The following is a 6,019-nucleotide window of genomic DNA, read 5'->3' on the forward strand; positions in this document are numbered from 1 at the left end:
TGGGGACTATTTCTGATGCTTAATAACCCTCATTCAGAGCAATATAGGTTGATGTAATATTTCCTATTGAGTCCTTCTTAAAAACATGATGTGCATATTTTACCTTCAGTTCTATCCATAATTTTCACATGGGCATTTAATCAAGAGTAGTTTTATGTGAGCAAATTTCATCATATGCTATTTTTGTATTTTCATTTAAAATTATGATAACAGCATAATAGAAATTGAAATTAAATCAAGGATTGTAGGACTTGCTTCCCAAGAGCTGTTTCTGCAAGGGCAGCTGTAATTACATGATAGTGCTGGTTAGTAGATGACACAGCAACCTTGGAATTGTGCCATAGTATATAAAATTGAATTTGATTTGTAAACCTTAATTACAATGATAAAATGGTCCATTTTTTTTCCTAATTAAAAAGGCCCCCGGCCTCAGAGAGAATGAGCCATCCAAACTTTCAGAGGCAGTGTAGAAGGCGGGGAGGAGGGGGCTCCAGAGTCTGACTCACCTGTGTGCTACCTACCATTCTATCCTTCGTTAAGTGTGAGACTCTCAGCCTCCTTTTCCTCATGAATTAACCAGGCATCCTAGAGTATTCATCCATGGCCTTTTTATGCAAAAAAGTTTATAAAACATAGCAAAAATCCACTAAATGCCAACTGTTACTATTGCTATTACTGTTATAAAAAATTTAAATACAGTCGATTTTAGATATTTTAAATAAATTGAATTGTAGTACTGCTTTAATTAAAAACTATTTGTCCATTTTGTACTATGCATTATTATACCTAATCTGATTACTTTATTCCTTGTTACATTTCTGCCTGACCTTCACCCATTACCCTAACCTGCTTTTTAAAAACAAGTAAATGACACATAAACAAACAAAAAAAATCCCTTTTTTAGCATTTGCTGCTTTAGTCAGTTACTCCTGGGATGAATAAATTATATTTGATGTTTTTAAAAAACATCTTCATGTCTTGCCAACTTGAAATCACAATTTACTCTTTGGTTATATCTCTTTGTTAGAAATTTCCTTTCAAAATGGGGAATATTCACTTCTTTAATAACTCATAGGTTACATTCCATTGAATAAAACCAGCTGTCAAATTCAAAAGAGTAGATTCTCTAATTTCATTTTGAATAATAATAAATAAAACAGATTAGGGCAAGTAAATATGTGCATATGTAACTTCAGAGAGACTTACAGTAGTTCACAAGTTGTTATTACTGTTGTATATAATACTTAGAACTATAATATCACACAGTTTTGCTTTATTCATGTTTTGAGTGTCACAAAGCTAGAGATAAATTTTTAGCAAATGATTCAAGTTTTTTGTGTATTCACATTTCTCTGCACTAACTTTGCCCCAGATTTCATATCAATACCCACCATCAAATTTTTCTATAATAATTTATTTATGTCCTTTCATTTTTCTTATGTTTTATTATGCATTTCTGAATGGTCTATCAAATCGCTTTGATGAATAAGTTACTTGAACATCATCATCCATTCCTAAATATAAGCAAGCAGCAACACTAGCAAATAAAAACATGGCCAAAACAAAGCTCCTATTTATTTTTATTTGTTTCACAATACAGATATTAATTTAGATTTTCGAATGACTGGAAACAAATTTGGAGTGAAAAGATGCTGCTTTGTACTACTTAGAACTCTCTTGGATGCAAATATAAATACCAAAACCTAAAGTAATGATTAAAAAATGGAACATTTCAGGGGTGGCCTGGATTCAATCTAACTTATCCCAGTGTCTCAGAAATGTTGGAGAGGTGTGAGGCGGGGGTGTGAGGAAGAAAGATATATGCTGATTGCCTCTTAGCTGTATTCAGTAAATAATGCAGAACTATAATTTGGTGGAGAAAGTGAGTATTGAGGGCCCACATTCACACACTAGAAGTCCACTTTATTGAAAAGAGGTTATTTCTCTTTAAACACTCAGATCAATTCAGAAAAAGACTCCCATCGAACTGTGTTACTGCCCATACCTGGAGTACCAGTACAGTGAGGCAGGAGTAATTTGGATCACATGTGGAGGGTAAGAGGTTATGGGTGCATAGGCCTATCCACATAAGGGTACATAGGCCTATCCACATAAATACACATATGGGCCTTCAGGCATATTATTTCTTATTTGTTTATCCTTAATTTATCTTTGTCCAATTACAAAATCTAGTGTTAGTGTTTTCCCAAAACCTGCTGTCTGTGCATTCCTGTCTTCCAACTGTATGTCTTCACAGTGAATTGCTGGAGGAAAACGATGGATGAACACAGAAGTTGCTACTGATGTCCGATGTTTCTGGTCTGATTTACTCTTTCCAATATGAGTTTTGTTTCATAAGGTGATATTCATTCTTCTAAAATATGACCTTTTCCACCTTCCCATTTTATCTCCTCTTTCATTTCTCTATTAATCTTATATGCTAGCCACATTGGGCTACTCAACATTTGTGGAACTCACCATGTGTTTTCAAACTCTTCTCCCTTTCTGGAATGCCTTTCCTCTTCCTCCTTCCCCAGTTCTACCCATAGATCAATGCTCACCTTACGTGCCACGTCTCTGAAGCCTTCTGTAAACTCTCTTTTTATCACTGCTATATGACTCTGTGGTGACAAATATGAACATTTTCCCCCTCCTTACAATACTCATGCCAAGAAGTATCTTATTTAATCATGATTTAGTATAAGTATTATTTTATCTCCCTCATTATATTCTCAAGTCCTTGAGACTATACTTATGATTATCACATTTTAATCAACCACATTGCCTGGCACAAGGCTTTTCACATATTAGGCAAACAAAAAGGTGTTACCCAAACTTTGGTGAACACTCCTTTGGTTTTTGTTTGCTTAAGAATTCAGATTTAAAATAGTTAAATAAGGGCACCTTGAATAAAACGTGTGAGATGTACTTACTTTGAAATATTTAAATATTCCCCTCCTTTGCTAATGTTTCATTTAAATCATAGAATTGACAAATTATTCACTGATCTGACTATTGTAAATTCCATTCATTTAAAATTCAGAAGCATGAAATTAGGATAATTTTTGGAGGACTTAGTCTTTATACTTTAAAAAATGGTTTATTACAATATTTCAAGTGCAATTCAGATTTCAAATATGCTTAGCAAAACCCAAAATTCACTGATACATGAGCACAGATTACACAGAGTAATCACAAATCTCGGTAGTACTTGCTTTCATGTTCTTTACTAGCAGCTAGGCTGGATTTGAACCCGGATTCCTTTCTGCATTTCCCTAGGTTTTCCTAGTGTGGGAGTCTTCCCTTCCCTCCCCTCCCCTCCCCTCCTTTGATGAAGTTTCGCTCGTTGCCCAGGCTAGCGTGATCTCTGCTCACTGCAACCTTCACCTCCCGAGTTCAAGCGATTCTCCTGCCTAAGCCTCCCGAGTAACGGATTAAAGGCATCTGCCACCATGCCTGGCTAAGTTTTGTATTTTTGTTAAAGACTGGGTTTCACCATGTTGGCCAGGCTGGTCTCGAACTCCTGACCTCAGGTGATCCAGCCGCCTCAGCCTCGCAAAGCGTTGTCATTACAGGCATGGGCCACTGTGCCCAGCTGTTTGGGGGGTTTCCACAGCAGTGCTTTGCTGCTGGGCACCAGCAGGGCACAAGGGTGGTGGGAAGGGGAGCCTATGCGCACAGCACAGGACAGGTGCAGAGTCAGGGGCCTGTGCCCCAGCGTCTGAGGCTTCTTTGCTGTCCCTGAGCACTCCTGCTCTCGGGTTATGATAGCACTACTGGACCTTTTGCAGTATGACTCAGCCACTCAGTTTATCACTTTGTGTAGATACAAAACACCCCAAAGCAGTAGATAATGAACTCCTCCTGAACTCCTGAACTCCAGAAACCTTTTATTTGGAGGCAATTGTCTGCCTGGTACAACTGCCACATTGCCAAGCATCTTTTTCCCACCTGCCTCCCAATCTAGGACGTCTGCCTCACCTTCTTAGCCAGTAGGTATCTACTTTCACTTTCACAGGCCCAGCCTATTTGTTTGGGAATTCTACGGGATGCATCGGTGTGGGTGTAGGATGAGTCGATATCTATGAATCCACTGACCTTTCCTTGCATCTGACACATGAAATAGATGCACTGATCTATATTGTCCCTCGTATAACTTGATTTCTATAACTTGTTTATGTTTGTATCAAATGTAGGTGAGTAAACGTCCAAGGTTCCAGGGACCAGATGACTCCAGGGGTGCACCTGGCCACGGGGAGGACTGTTTTCACACATTCTGTGCTAAGCCTGGGCATGTGTTGTTGCCATGCAAGCAAGATTCTTGGCAAGCAAGAGTGAGGCTGCGGCCCAGCTCTCCCTATTCAGGCATGCTTGGGACATGCTTCTTTCCCTTTCTGCGTGGATGGCCCACGTTCATCCTTTGATGCAATCCAGATTCCTCTTCTTTCCGGATACTTCTCTGATGGCATCTGTCCCCACTGTGCCGCCATAGTGCCTTAATTAAATCCTTATCACAACACTTGTCACTTTGTAATGTAATCATCTGCTCACTTGTAGGTCTCCTCCCTGGGCTATAAAGCATTGAAAGAAAGTGACTATATTATCATTGCCTTCAGATCCTTGGTGCTCAGCAGTTCTGTGCTGGTTAAAGACTGTACCTGGATGCAGTCCTGCCTGTGTGCCTGGGACCCTCACATTCCCCGAGCCTAGTCTCTGTGCTCTGTTGTCACCTGACCTCAGCCATGGACTGGCAAGGATCAGCTGGATACTACTCCTTAAATAAGCAGATCAACACTTGAATTAGAATTTACGACATGGAAGGTAGAACCATCAAAATCCTAAAAACAACTACACAACGTAGATATTTTACTGATTTAGATGTTTTGTCTTCAAGTAATCAGTAACTTTGTACTGTGATACTCTTTGATCTTTTTAAAAGTTGGGTTAACTATTAGTCATTGAATAAATGATATTAAATAAATATTAACTGATTAATGTAAGTAAATCTTAGCAGATCTTCTGGAATAAAAAAAATCTGATATTGAAAGCCTTGCAAATGAGAGATCCCAATCTGTGGTTAACTGTTTAAAATGATCTAATATTTACCTTTATTTGTCATAAAAAGCTATACAAACATGTAATAGATCTACCACTCTTATCCATAACTCCCTTTAAAGAGGTGCAGATATTTTAAATCTGTTACTCAAATGACTCCATCTGACATGTGAATAAAAACCATTTGTGTAGAAGCCTGCATTATGAGCAAGACTGGGCATACCAGGAGGAGGGTACTAGGAGCAGCCTTCAAACTAACACACCTTTTCTTCAAAAGGTTTTTATGAAAACAGTAACATCATTTCACTAAAAGGAGAAATTGTATGAGAATCTCTGCACTATTCATCTTAAAGTGCTTTATGTAATAAGTTATTTCAATGAATGTAGAATCTAAGAATGAAAATATAAGGAGTTCAGAAGTGGGAAGGGTCTCAGGGGTCATGGATGTTTTCAGGAAAGCTAAAACTTGGAATAATAGACTTTTTTAGCATTTTACTTTTAAACAATTTTAGACTTACAGAAATGTTGAAACTAGTGCAGAGAATGCTTATGAATGCTTCACAGCTTTCTTTATTGTTAACATTTTTTATAACCATGATGTATTTGTCAAAACTAAGAACTCACTGTTGGTATAACACTATCAGCTAAACCACAGACTTCGTCTGGATTCTGCTGTTCTCCCCACTGATGCTCTTTTCTGGCATAGGACCCTACCTTGCATGTGGTCATCAAGTCTCCTCAGTCTCTCCCATTCTGTGACAGTTATTCAGTCTTCCCTGGTCTGCATTTATATTCTGTTACTGCTATTAGAACTTTTAATAAACTTAACACCTTAAAAACACAAATTTATTTTCCTACAGTTCTGTAGGTCAGTTGACTCCACTGATTCTTCTGCTTGGGTTTTACCAGTGAAAATCAAGCTCAGCTCTTACTGAAAGGTTCTGGGAAGAGTCAGCCTCAAGCT

This window comes from Mandrillus leucophaeus, unplaced genomic scaffold (genome assembly GCF_000951045.1).
Source record: "Mandrillus leucophaeus isolate KB7577 unplaced genomic scaffold, Mleu.le_1.0 Scaffold598, whole genome shotgun sequence".
Classification (NCBI taxonomy): Eukaryota; Metazoa; Chordata; class Mammalia; order Primates; family Cercopithecidae; genus Mandrillus; species Mandrillus leucophaeus.